Source organism: Rousettus aegyptiacus, unplaced genomic scaffold (assembly GCF_014176215.1).
Source record: "Rousettus aegyptiacus isolate mRouAeg1 unplaced genomic scaffold, mRouAeg1.p scaffold_m13_p_11, whole genome shotgun sequence".
Lineage (NCBI taxonomy): Eukaryota > Metazoa > Chordata > Mammalia > Chiroptera > Pteropodidae > Rousettus > Rousettus aegyptiacus.
The window spans coordinates 87234171-87250097 of record NW_023416286.1 but is presented as its reverse complement, the minus strand read 5'-3'; positions in this window follow the sequence as shown (position 1 = coordinate 87250097).

Below are 15927 nucleotides of genomic sequence, written 5' to 3'. Positions count from 1 at the left end.
AGAGACTAAAGTCACCTTGTAACATATTGTATACTTTCCAGTACCATTCTAAGTTTCCTTGTCTGTAAAAGGTAGATAAAATATCAACTACTTAAGAAGATGTTTGTATATAAGGCATTTAGGATGATGTTCACCACTGTTAGTTTTTTTTAACTTCTACATTTATTATTTTCCAAATAAAAAGGGATTCTAAATTGATCCCAATGGGTATTATGAAGGCATTGGTTCCCTAGAACTTTTTAAAGAGCAGGGTCAACATTCTTTATAAGTTCATTGACTTTATTTGTTACTCCTGGATAACCTTAGAAATCTATGCATGTTGACATTCATTCACCTAATATAAGACTCTAAGATTATCTGATATAAAGTAAAACGAAGACCAAATTCAATGGTTTTCTTTAATACTCGTTGTTTTTTTTGTAATCTCTGAATGTGAGACCCTTTTCTATGTCAAGTGGGTTCTCTTATTTTACAACCTTTTTCTTTTATTTTCTGGTGGAGCCTGAAAACAAGCAGCTTTGGCCAGTGCCATTCTTCAAGTAGTATCATCAGTTCATATGTGTTCTTACATAGTCACCAACCCCATATATTATTATTAATAATAATAATAATAATTGTAATATTACCATTACCATCATTCTTAAAACTGCTAGATTTAAATGGCAACCTGCTTTGTAAATTTAACTTGTCCTTCCTTTAGGACTTGCTTGTGCAAAAGTCTGATCTTCTTAGCCATCAATTTAGACACATACCCACCAATCTATTTGAGAAATACTAAATGGCATCCTTTGCCAAAAAATAACTAATCTAGCATTCTTTCACATCAAAAATTCAATTAACAGAAATAATATATGTAACAAATGTTCTGGGACCTACTGCTGGTAAACCTTAGGCTATATTCATCACCACGACTCAAATGTTATTGTTTAAGGCAAGTGAAAAGACATCTGAGACATTTTCTTGCCTTAAAATCAGGATGGTCCTGGCGTTTTTGTTTTATGAAAGAGGAAGAAACCTTCTGGAAAGTGGGAGGCTTGGAAGGATTATTTTCCAGCAGAGAACAAAGTGGGAATCATTAAGAAGTGAGAACTTGCTGTGATTCTACACAGAGGTGCTCTTGAGTTTTCGGTAGGAAAATCCTTTTCTATTTTGACGCTCCCTTATTGCAAACCATTTATCTTTTTCAATTCTTACCTCACTAAAAGCTAACAGTGCCCCTCTACCCCTCCCAAGCCATTCTGGCAACCTAAAATAGGCATACTTTTCTGTTGGAGAAGCGCACTTCCCACGATTAAAACCCTTTAAAAGATTAGTTGGAAGGTATTTATCAATCAAAGTAGGGATCCGGGAAGAATGAAGTGTGAGTCCCAGAGAAATGATTATGATATTCAATTACTAAATACTATTTAAAAATTAAAAACAAAACAAAACAGAAAATCCCTTTAAACTGGGATTAGGTGTTGAGGCTTCCTTTTTTCCCATGAGATAAGGAAAATGAGATGCCCTAAATATATGAGTAGGTGTGAATTTTAATGAAAATTCTGTGAAAGAGGCTATCATGGGGGGAAAAAGCCACAAATATTAAAAGAAAGACAAATTGGGTTATGAATACTGGAGGCAACATTATTACATTTCTTACCTACTATAATATATAGCCTTCATGAGGGTAGAGACCTGTTCTAATGTAGTCACATTTGTATCTCTTGGGAATAGCAGAATGCCCTAAGCATAGTAGATGCTTAATTAAGAATATGTTCAATAAATGAATAAGCAAATAAATAATTAATGGATTTAAGTCATTGGTAGTACTTTATGTGAATTTCCTCATTTTCAAGGATTATCTTTTGTAATATAACTCTACCCAAGGACATACAAAATAAATTAGTTTTCTCTTATTTCCTGCATTCTTGTTTTAGGTTTTGAAAATACTATATATTCTGCCAACTTTACCTACTTGTAGCGTTTTGTATCTGATATCTAGGGGCTTCCTCTTCAAGTGTTGGTATACCCATCTTCTTTGAGATGCTCTCTGAGGTTCCAAGAAGTTGCTTATGATATTAGGAATATTTTCCTTTTTTTTACTACTGAGACTTAAAGCTTGGTTCTTCATCTCAACTGTAGTGGAAAAACTTTAGACGTAAGTCACACTTTATGATTTTTTCATTTATTTTTATTTGTATAAATTAATTCACCAAATTAGTTTGTATAAATTAATATGCAAACATAAGACAACATTGAGCAGGAAGCTCAAAAATCAGAGAGGAGTCTAAGAGAAAATTTAGTTGTCTATTTATTTGTGATTATATAATAGACTTTTTACCTCCCATAATAGATTAACTTCATTTTTTTTTTTTTTTTGTGAGAATATCAAAACAGCTGGCCAGTGTACCAAGAGAGCTTCTTCCATTTTCTTTTATGTTTTATTAACAAATTTATTGGGGTGACGTTGGTTAATAAAGTTATATAGATTTCAATAATACATCATCCGTATCTGGCATTGTGTGTTCACCACCGAAAGTCACGATATATTTGACCCCTTTTACCCTTATTTATCTCCCCTGTCACCCCTTTCCCTTGGGTAACCACTAAACTATTGTCTGTGTCTATGAGTTTTTGTTTGTTTGTCTTCTCCGTTGCTTTCAGTTTTATATCCCACATATGACTGAAATCATATGGGTCTCAACTTTTTGACTTCTTTTGCTTAGCATGATTATCAAGATCTTTCCATGTTGTCACAGATGGCAGTATTTCATTAAAACAAAGAGGCAATCAACTGAATGAGAGAAGATATTTGCAAACAACACTTCTGATAAGGAGCTACTATCCAAAATATATAAAGAAATCATGCAACTCATCAACAACAGCAACAACAAAACAAAACAAACAAAATAACAAGCAATTCAATTTAAAGATGGGCAGAAAACCTGAACAGATATTTCTTTCAAAGAGATATACACATGGCCAAAGATATATGAAAAGATGTTCAACTTTGTTAGCTACTAGGGAAACGCAAATCAGAACTACACTGAGATATCACCTCACAGCTGTTTAAGTGGCTGTTATCAACAAGACACATAAAGAGTTTCGGAGAGGTTATAGAGAAAAAGGAATTCCCATACACTGATGGTGGGAATGCAAATAGGTACAGCCACTGTGGAAAACAGTATGGGGATTCATTAACAAATTAAAAATACAATTATCATATGACTTAGCAATCCCTCTTCTGGGTATCTACTTGGAAAATTTGAAAATGTTAATTTGTAAAGATATACATACTCTGATGTTCATCATAGTATTACTCATGGTAGCCAAGACTGGACACAACTGAGTGTCCTTCAATAGAAGATTGGATAAAGATGTAGTACATATACACAATGAAATATTGCGTAGCATAAGAAAACATGAAATATTGTCATTTGCTTGCTTCCAAATTAAATACCACTCTGGATCCCATTGGGGAGTGGAGGCCTGTCCAAGTAGTTTACCATCTCCATTCCAATACAGAAAACGTGCCATTTGATCAAAAATAACTTACCCTTAAACAAAGCTACAAAGTGATGATTCAAACATATTGTTCTTTTCAAATGTTTTACAAAAAGTGGAGGTGCAAAGAGTAATTTTTCATGTTGAAAAATTAGCACCAAATAATTTTACATTATTAGAATTTGTTAGTATAACAGTTATTTTTTGTAATAAAAAGGTCTACTTTTGTTGAATTCATATTTGTTAGCTTATCATATAGTCAAGTAATATTATCTTTTTTTCATCTTCTATTTTGTTACCATTCTTTATACGGTTGCTACTGAAATACATTCTTAGTGTATATAGTTAACCTATATTACAGTTAATTTATATTCACAGTGCAAACTCTCCTTTAATTTTAAGATGAGTTTAAAATGTTTTGTTATTTTTATTAATGTTAACTTCTAAATCTGTCTACCTTCATTTCTTCTCACATATTTCAATTTTCTCAACTTAAAAAGACAGTGTGGCAGGTTTGACAAAAAGCATTCTTGTTGCAAGTCTGCAGTAATTATAAATAAACAATCCCATTCCAATGACATATCTCAATTAATAAAAAAAGAATTGTCATATACATTATTTTACTGTTATTCACACCACCTTCCAGATTCGAGTGTATATATGACCTGAATAGGAATCCAGAATTATGCATGTGAATAACACTTTCATCAGCCAACAATTCATTGTTGCTGTCATAGTATTACAGTACCGATATTTATTGTCTGTTACATTTATCTCTAAACATAGAATCAGTTGTACTTATTAGTTCTCATCAGATGCAAAATCCACTTCAAAATGAGTCATGTTATATGAAGACATAACATTGTCCGGTAAGCCTGAATATCTCATTTTGTAGGCCTATTGTTAAATGAACTGCAAATTATTTCTTGCTGATACTTCTTATGCTTCTGATGAATGGCATGTAGAGAGTTTTTTCTTGGCAGCTGGATATATTTAGGTGTACTCCTGACATGCAGCAAAGGTGTTGTGAGCATGTCTGTAGTTAATACAATTGTTATCATGAGGCTGTTGAAAGAATTATAAAATTGTGAAAAGCTAGTAATGTTAGCAAAGCAGTAAATAATGAAAGTCTAACAAGAAAACTGAGTAATAAGTTTTTAAAACTTGTTCTGAAGTAATTTACCTGAGTGAAGTATGCCAGAAATACTTAAATTCTTTGCTAATGGAAATATTCACTCTCTGAGTTTTATAATATTACTTTATGCATTTGTCTGTCAGCTACCATATAAGCATTCAAGCAAGCAATAATAGTCTAGTACATGATATTATTATAGTCTATAATCACCTTAATTTTCCTATACTATATGAACTAGGGGTTTCTAAAGAAGGAAATAGTAGTCTTAAAGCATCTAGATATGAACCTTTACTTGGTTAAGAGAAATGAGAATCATTTAATTACTTCAAGATGTAAACTATTTTTTTTTCTTTCATTGGGGGTACTTTATAGCATAATATGTAAAGAATATTATATTTAAATCATGGAAAAATGAAGTTCACTTTTGCACACTTTGGATAATACTTTGCTTTTTGTTTCTCGAGGTTGAGTAGGTTGAGGAAATATAGTCCTTTAGTTTCGATGCAGCTTTTTAGATGTGTTTCTCAGTACGGCAGAGATTTTCCTCCTGTTCATTGCTCAGTGAATTGTTGAGGTACACTCTGGAATGTGTTTCATTTGACTAAACTTTATCTTACATTTGCCCTTAAAATATCACTAAATACTATGTGTTTGAAGATATTAGTGAAAATACAGCTACATGACTTTTGATACGCTGTTGTAGCAGAAGCAAAATTCAGTCTATTAGAGCTAGATGACCATGTGATTTTTGTAACTGTTCTGCTTCAGGCTGAGTTTGAGTATTTGAGTCCTGATATCCTTCTTTTCTGTTTGAGAGTCATTTTGTTTCAGTATGAAATAAGAGAAAATTTTTGACAGAAAGGTAGTATTTACGTATCATTCTTCCAAGACGGGTGAAACACCTCTATCTTGGAAACACAGCTTTTTTTTTTTTTTCTACTAAATAAGCACACATTACCGGCCTATATTGAGGTATAGGTTCTACATAGGGAAGACCCATGGTCTGTAGTGACACATACGATGTTGAGTGGAGAGGAGAAGGAATTGGACAAAGACAGAGGACATTTAGGGGTTGCAGGAAAATATCATAATTTTAATTTTTGAAGACAATATTATTTTGCATCAGGAACAGCTAAGACAAAAGCACGAAAGCTCAATGTTCGTGATCTAGGAAATGGAGCTGTACTCCATTATTTGAGAGTAGTAATTACAAATATTATTTCCAGAGTCAGACTGCTTTATAAATTAGATTTAATACTCTTTAACTGTGAGCTTGAGCAAATTTTTACTCTCTGTGCCCCAGTTTCCTAATACATAAACAAAGAAAATAATCCTTGTGCAATAATATAATTTGATTAAATGGATTGTTGCAGGTAAAATTCTCAGTATTTGTCACATTGCTATCATTCAAAAAATATGAGTTATCATTGAATATGGCTGTCACTCTGAAGCTCGTAAACGTTGAAAAGAATAAAGTGTGTTATGTAAATCACCTTCTGTCAATAAAATGGCTACCATATTTTTAAATTAATGTCCAAATGAATCATAACAAACTAAAGTTAAATGAGAATACTGGAGAGTATTTCAAACACTTTTTTAAATGCTTTGCTAGAAGAAAGAAGATAGAGTAGCTGAAGAAGTGTCAAAATATAGTAAGAATATAAAATCTACATATAGCACTGTAATAATACACTTCAATGATTGCATTTATCTGGCACTATTTTTTTTATATTATCAGTGAATTTATTGAACACCAACAAAAAATGAATCTAGAATATCCCACTTATATTTTAATAATCGATAATTATTTGTTCATGTTTCAAGCACTTAGAGACACTACTGAGCCAGACACCGTGCTACTTTACTGGGCATCCAAGACAAAGAAAAATAGAACTCTAACTTTATAAAGATAGCATTCATCACTGATTGATACATCCATACATCCAAATATATGTAATGAGGAACTATACCATACTAGATACAGATATAGATACTGGATATACAAATAGATATAAAGGCACGTCTTTCTGTCTAATATCTCATAGACCAGTTATTGTTATACAAAATCATACTAACAAATATTTCAGAAGAACTTAACGATATACATATTTCTAAATGTGAAGTGGACCAGATAGAGGAATAATTACTCCAGGCTAATAGGATTATAAACAATTTGACAACGCAGTCAAGTAAAGGAATTATACAGTCTCATGTAGAAGAGAGAAAATAATCCAAATAGTATACTATCATAGGGAACTGCTGTGGGGTTAAAAATATGTCCAATAATGAGCCTGAAATTAAAATTAAATAAAGACAAACTAGTAAGGAGAATTGAGAATATTGAAATAAATATGGAATTTAAAAACCTAGGCATCAATTTTTATTTTCTGGTCAGTCACCAAATCTAATTACAAAAAATAAAGGAAAAGAAAGTACCTAGAAAGAAAGCACCTATATGTATATACATCATTTATTTTTACAAATGTTTTTTGAAAATCTTGGTTGAAAAACAGGGTGCATTCTCAGATTATTCTTTTAATAAATTATTTCGTACCAAGTTCATGGAACTCAATTATTTACTACAGCAATATTTTACTGTCACAATTTGAAAGCTATTATCCTATATATTTTGAACTACAAATATAAAGTATAGAAAGTTCTTACCTCCAGACAAAATTTGAGGCTAAAAATATAGTAATACATTTAATTATGGAGCTGTTATTTATAACTTTTGATTTTTTCTATAATTAGTTTTTGTTATAATAAATACTGATTATTTCTAGTTTAAATAGCATTTTAAAAGATATAATTATTTCCAGTCAACATAACTCAAAGACATAGTAACCTTCCTATGAACTGTAGGAATAAAATTACCAATATGAGAATTATATTTGAGTCAAGGATGAGAATCATATTTAAGCTCATGAAGCATTTCTAATACTGTCTCATCTGTAGGCACATCTTAATCAATTTTTGTATATGTGTTCAGGAGATATAATTATCCTTAAAGAATAAGAAAATAATACCTCAGAGCTATCTGATTTTTTTATGGCTAAATATAATGCCAATACTGCAGGGTAGAGGAATATTGTATAATACCAATACTTGCCTTCTTCATAATACTGCTGGATCAATACTTGTTTGATATTCTATAAAACACCTGGATTTCTTTCACAGAATATGCCAACGCATGTCAGTTTTTCCACAGTGGAGAAATGAGTGTTCAGTTATATTTTATAGAAAATTATTATTTCACTATCCTCAGGCAGACTTGAGATTCTTACTTTTAGATAAAATATGCACGTGATGGATTGCATATTTTGTGTGAGGTAAATATCAGTCACATTGAATGTAGAAAAAAAATTTAAAGACATTAAAATTTTTAATACACATCCACTTTATTGATCTTTCTTTCATACAGAATGTACTTAAAAGGTGTTTGTCTTTGTGAATGCATGTTTGTAAGACAGGATTCTCAGTTGCTCACAATAGAGATTGATTCTGATTAATTTAAGCATTAGGAGAATTTACTGATTGATTATTGAGTAGCTCAGAAATTTACCCAGTAAAACAGGAGGACCAGGCTTAGAAAATGGGGCAGGAAAATTATAATCTAGAGAATAATGTTTGCTGTCTAAATCATACCACAGAAGCAATCCATGACGACCATCTTGCCACAAGTGGACAGATCGTCTCAGTAGCTTGTTCCACCGCCATCATCACCACCAATGTCACTTCAGCTACAGACACCCCTCAAAACTAATTTGGCTGCCATCGCCACCACTATTTAATTGAATTTCTTCATTGTTTCTGCTTATTTTAATCAGTAGGCCAGATTCAAAGTTCCAGATAAGCATATCTGATTGATATGAACTTGTAAGTGAGGAATTTTTCATGCATAAGAGTGGGATTAAATTGCTCGACACTTAAACAAATAGAAACATCTACTATATTCCATGTTATAGGATGCCACGACAATATACATAACTTTTCCAGATTTCAGTTCCAATTAAAAAAGCAAACAAAATGTCTTCCTAATAAAATACTTTCAAGTGTCCCTAATATAACTAATTAAAATTTAATTTGTTTTTCCAAAGAAGAGTATGAAAGGAAGGAAGCAAACAAAGAAGAAGGTAAGAGAAGGAAGGAAGATAATGAACCAACCAAAAAAATAATGTGTAAATGTGTATCTCCTGCTGCATTCAGGTCCCAGTTCATTATCTGTAAAATACACACACGCATGCACACACACACACACACACACACACACACACACACACACACCTAAGTAGGTCAGAAACCATGGCCCCTAGCATCCCATGACTGGCAATTCAATCTTTACTTCTATTACTAGACCAACAGCTGTTTTCCAAGTGGAGAGCAGTTAGTTTCTAAGGAGGGGGTGTCTTGGCTTCAAAACTTAGTGAACTCCATTGTAATTTTGTTATCAGGGATTTCTACGTCCTCTTGACAACATCCCCATCTATCCACAGACATTTTGATATTCAGAAACTTAAGCACTGAGTGGCAATGCTGCTTGTAGTTTTGCCTCAACCATTGGAAATTTTGTCTTGTGCTGAAAGTCGCCCAGAACTACCATTTTTTTTTTTTAAACCATTTAGGGATAAATGAGAGCACCAGAATACTCTGCTTTCAAAAATGCAAGTCAAGTCACCTATTTTACAACTTTCTTAGTAGTAGAGGGTATAAGGTATAGTACAGTTCTTCATTTTAAAGGGAATACTTAATATTTCTCAGGCACATAAAAAACAGAAAATTCTTTAACATGGCAGCTCATACGTGTTATTTCAGACCTCGAGCTTGCATATATTCTGTCAAAGCATTGAGGAACTACCCTAAAGGTCAAATAACATTATGTAACCTAAATAACCCGCTGTGGTCAGGTTTCTTGTAATGTTGATATGACAATGGTACCTTAAATTTATAATGTTATAGAGCCAGGGAAACTTTAGGGAAAGATAGGAAATGTGTGTTGCAGTCTATTCCAGATAAAAGCCAGCTTGTTATGATATTTTCTGTGCTTGGACTAGAGATAAAAGTATTTTTCCTCCTAATAACTGCATGCTGATTGCCAGGTACTGTTTGATTTGCTCAAGCAATGCATTCGCAGCACAAACAATGGCTGTAATTTCATTTGTAATCCACTGCCACTTTCAAATATGGTCTAAACATGTACCGAAGAGTAGAAACGTGGACGTGATAAGAATCAATCTCCTTGCATCTTACAGTCCTTCAATATGACACAGATTCTTGTAATCCCCCTGAAGCTATAACATTGGAATTGATTTGCTATTTACTATTTTGGTGGGGAGTGAGATTTCCAAACCCTCTCACTTGGCTTTTTCCAGCATCCATAATCATTATATCTGTGTCAAGACGACAATGTGTGTGTTCTTCCAGTTTTTAACATTCTTTATTATAACAATACACTCATAATAAGGGAAACAAACACAGTATGGATAATAGATGACAACCTACCAGGACTTGGACTAAAAACTATGTAACATTTATCTCTCGATTCCATTAAGCCCACTCTGACCATGGATTGCAAATTCATTCTGAAATCTCCAAGAGTTAATCTTATTTTAGAATCAATGACCAATAATACTTCAAAACTTTGGATTTTATTGTATCTAGTGTAAACAGTAGCTCTGAAAAGGTCGAGAGAAGTAGTAACCTTAATTGTGGGTGGCTAGAGACTATTCATTCTTCCTTTTTGTGAAGAGAAGATCCACCTGTGAATAATTTTTGTGCCCATATTGTACTTTATGTGGATTAAAATATAGTGCTCAGAATATCTTCTAATAATGTCTCCACATAATAATCTAAGTAAATATGTCTTTCAGATTAATAGGGCCTAAACTAAGTAATTAATTTTATGATTTTCAATGAATTAGTTAATAGATTTTCAAATATTTTAAAAATATAGATCTTGGTTAGAGGATATGTGATCTATTGTTATAAAACCTAATTGTTAAAAGCACACTAGTCTCTACAGCTTGTAGAAATGAATATAGTCTTTTCAAAAAAGTAAATAAATGGCATGAATAAGAGTAGTTTCTTGTATTTCAAAATAATCAAGTGAGGTTTTTTAGTAGCTACAAAATTCAGAAACTATCTTGATAAATCTAAATGAGACTGAACTTGTTTCTCAGATGGCTTAGGGGACTTTATGTAGAGGTATTTGGGCTCATCGAATGTGTTTTACAGTACTCGTTGCTATTATTTTAAAGAATTTTATCACCCTTACATATTTCCTCTCCTGGAACACTAGTATAAAATATATTGTGGACTCCCTAGATTATTGCAATCAGTACTCAACAGGGGTTTAATTAACAACAAAGAAAACATTTATTAATGACAGAGGCAGTTTCAATTAATAACTTTTCTAATTTATGAACATTATGGTAATACTAAACACATATTGTTCAGAATATAAGTGAATATTCAAATGGATGGGAAGAAGTTATCATATTCCAGTTTATTTTTATGTATTTTAGTCCTGAAAAGTTAAATTAAAATTTATGAATTATGATAGTTATAGCTAAATTATTTTAATGTAAATAGTAACTGTTTCAACTTATTATTTTTTAAAATTCTTCTTTATTTATAGTCTGACCTATGATATTTTTAAATAGCTATATTATCAAAGCAGCCTTTCTGGTACAAAACACCAAATGACATTTTTTACTTCTGAAACATGTAGTTAGTGATTGACTTAAGGGAAACGTTATTGATTACTAATAGAAGACAGAGATTTAGCATCTCACATTTTCTCAGGTTATTAAATAAGAATGATAATAAAAAGGAAAGGATTACTTAGCAAGTTTTCTTTCTCTGGCTCCTTTAATTAATAAATAGTTAATGTGTCCCTACTTAATCAGTCTTTGCTGTAGGTACTGGGTACATGCATCACGTAAACTAGATACAGTTCCCTCTCATGGAGTTGACATCCACACCACTTCTTTACTCATCTAATTAAACCCTGTTTGGTATTTAATTACCTTTCTGGAGGTATATTTTTTCCCCATCATTCAGTTAAAATTGATCTTACTGTATTTTCTAATGACATCTTACTTGGTAAAAGGTATGGAGAATATTTATTTCTCATCATATCTTACAGCTATGAATTAGACATAGATACCCTCTTGTGTTTTTTAAGAATGGTTTTAAATCATGTTCATTTTATTCTTAAACATTACTCTATCATATGTGTGTTTTTTTTCCTTTGCTTTTCTTTTTCCACTTGCTGCTTAAATGATAATGTTGCTTTTCAATTTTTTTCTAAACTCTCCACTCTTTTTCTGAGTATACTGCACCCTCTTTATAATTCAAAACCTGTAAATAAGAAGAAATTTCAGGAGAATAGGAAACCACACACCCAAAACTCACAGAATTTGAATGTCTAGTGATGGAACTTTCAGCAGCTCTTCTTGCTGGTTTGGTTTATAGCCTTCGAAGGAAATGATTTTAGCATTTAACTGAAACTCACACAAGGATGAGAACAAAGAAAACCTATGTCTGTCTCTCTGGAGTCCTTCTAGGACCCAGTGAAAAGCTTTATCTTGAGAAATAAGCATATATGAAACTAAACAAAAGTGCAGTGTTGCCTGAGGAAATGTTTTTGGCTATAAAATTAGGTGAAGAACAAAATATTTTAACACGTAAGTGACAGATTTAAGGTGAATGCTTTTGTAGATTTTTTTGCTTACAAAATTCTCAGTAGCTCCAAATTTTTTTTTACATACTTAATGTTTAAATGTGTTTTCTCTTTTTGAATTTGTTAGAAATCGAATTCTTTTTATTATTAAGAAGATGGAATTGGAAAGACTATTTCACCCTTTTTTAAATTCTAAAAAGAATCGTCTACCTTCTCTTTCCCTAATTTCCTTTTGCTCATTCTCTACTGAAAACCACTGGACCAGCTTGTGTTCATTCTACTCCATGTTCACTGCTCTTGCCCGAGTTCAAACTGACTTTGACATGTTGAATCTAATGTTCTGTGTTTGATCCTCACATCACTTGTCGTCTCAACACTGTGGAATATTTTATTACTATCTCTGTGAAACAATTTCTTTGTCATGCTTCCAGGAATCCAACTCCCTGGCCTGTCATTCTTTTTCACTGGCTGCTCCCCTGCCATATCCTTTTTTTACCATCCTGTCTCCTTGATGTCTTTAACACAGGAGGAAGGTCCTTGGACTTCTCCCTCCATATACAGTCCCATGGTGAATTTATCTGATTCTCAAATAAATATCTTAGGGTCAAAATCCTTTCTTAAAATTTAGACTTGTTTACCCAAATGTCTCTTCAGTTCGTTTACTTCAAAATGAGGATTTCCAAATCAAAATTGCCAGCCAGTCCTATCAACCCGTCCCATCGTACATCTTTTCAGTCTTAGTGAAACTCCATCATTCTAGTCGTGATTAAACATTAAAAATTGCCTTTAATCTTCTCTATTGGTCACACTGCATCCAATATGTTACCAGGGCTGGCTGCAGCATCCTTCCAGATATGACAGAGGAATCTACCTTCCCCTTCCACCACTGGCTTCCTCCTGGAAAATCTCCTCTCATCTTTTAGCTGAAAGTTGTAATAACCTGCTGATTTGCCTACCTGCTTAAACCCTTTGGCCCCTACAGTCAATTCTCATCACAGTTCCCAGGCGTTTTCCTTTATAAATATATATCAGATGAGTATAATGACCACTTTTAAATATTCAAATTAAAAAAATACTGAAATTACATTTTCAGAATTATTTCATGTGATGATGATCACATCAACCAAGACAAAAATATATGGATATAATTTTGAAATGAATCATTCATTGTCAGATTATATTTAGAGCAATTCAACAATATGACAGGTGTTTCCCACTCTCTTCAGATTCTGGTTGATACTGATCAGCTAATGTGACATTCATAACACAGAACACGACATCAAGGTACAGAACAAGAAGAAAGAAGCAAATGTACCGGAAAGGAAGACTTATTAATTGATCTACATTTCCATCCTCTTATCGCATAATTTAATAATATCAGAAACGCTCAATTTTAGATAAACTTATAATGTTTACAAATTACTCAATAATTGACCTCCATCATAGATATTTTGTGACATGTATAACTAAGATATCAACATATTTTAAGAAAAATAAAACATCAACTAAATCACACTAATGATTCATTATGTAATATCAAATAACTGTATTTTAGAAATATATGCATTATTTTATTCCCATATTTCTCATTTATGACCATAATTAAAGATTAGAGATGTATCATTAGTGGTACTTTTTAATATATCCCCCAAAGAACATTATTAACTAGGGTAGATAGAAAAGTATCTTTTAGAAAAGTATATTTTATTACTGACGTCTATCTTCTTAAATAAGGAGTCGGAATTTTTATTAAATTCTATCTTCTTTTAAAATAATCTTTCTGTTACAACAGGTCGATATTCTGTAGTGTTTATCCTTCAAAGAGATAGACTTTGTTTCCCAGTATAATTTATTTCAACAATATGTAAGGGATTATAGTTGCTACAGTGGAAACATATGGTCTGAAACATTGTGAAATCCTTTTCTGAAATTTAGAGATGTGAATGGTCATTCATGGAAAATACTGACAGTCCCACACATTATGTGTTTATGTAATTTATATTCATAAATTACATATAAGCAATAATTAAATATTATGTATGTGTAATTTTTATTTATAAAGAGTAAAAATATTGTGACAGTGTTTCCAATAAACACACTAATTTTTGTATATAAGTAACAGATTTTGTAAATAGTAATTATTTCTTTTTAATTGTCATTGCAAACTAAGTAAGGATAATTGAAGACAGTTAAACACAGTAGAGTCACACTTTATTGGACATACTGACTATAGAATCAACAGTTATGTCATTTTTCATTATTTCAGACAAAGTCTTTAATGTACTTTGTTTGGTCCCACCAGTAGAGTGAGAGCAGTCATAATGATCTATCATTCATGATACAGCTTGTGCATTGCAAATGCATAAATCTCAGAAAAATATTCTTCAAATTATTGCTTATATTAATCACTTGGGAGATAGTTATAGTGCCAGTTTCTAGACCTGATACCATGCGATTTCTGATTCAATAGGTCTAATGAACTGTGTCAAAGGAAATGAACTACATTTTGAGAAATACTAGTTTCATGGTATATTAAAAAGCAAACACACGCAAAAGCACAAACAAATGAATTTTGAGTAAACCTTGGTTTCCCTCTTAAAATTATGTAAACAGAATTCTCATCAGTGAAAAGTAAACTATAGCTAAATAAAAACATTCTATCCTTTCACTCTTGAGGGAAAAATCTCTCTTAAAATTTTTGCTTTATTGTTCAGTAAGCAAATATGTCTCGTATTGGAGACATATTTATACAACAAACACCGGAGATACACAAATTGATGTCAGTATATCCAACTTACAAGAGCTTCAGCTGGAAATAAAAGTGTGAATTTATTTCTTTATGTGAATATCTTATAAATTAATTTCAACGTTTTCTGTAATGATCTGGACTATAAAAACAAAAAGAAAAGTAGTATATAATATATGTATGTAAGTCTGTATGTGTGCATATATACACAGATAAGTGTGTATAGTGTCTTTTAAATGTTATCTATAAGTAACAGAAGGAAGAAAAACTAAATTTACCTGATAAAATAAATTCTAAAAAGAAGGCTATGTCTGAATGTAAATATTGGGTATACCTTTACAAACATTTGTTTATTAAAGTTAAAAACACCATACTATGAAAAGTAATAGATTCACTGCTCGTATTTTAACAAAAGTTGACTTTCTTTTATTTCTTTATTTTATTTTTTTTTTTTTTTTTTTTTGCCAAAGTTAAAGAATGAATAAGAATTCAGTAGGTACACAAGGAAAGGAAGGGCACTGAAAAGTGTGACTCTGATGATTCACTGGTTTGTATAATCCTCTTACCTTGAGAGAAGATGTGACTTCTTTACTGTCAAGAGAACATACCATTGGTGATAAGGTGTCATTCCCATGAGGACTTTGCATGGTATAAGACTCCTTTGTAGTAGACTATATATAACGAATCTCTTCTTTTGACCTCAAAGAAGCAAGCCACTTTGATTACTCTTTCTATTTGGGAGCATGATGGGAAATTAATTTAGAAGTCAGTGTGACATCCTTTCAGGAGAGTTGTTGTTTTTCTCATGATCAAAAATATATTGATATAGGTGTTGTCATAATATCATAAATAATGAGAACAATATTATCTTTGTGTAATAAC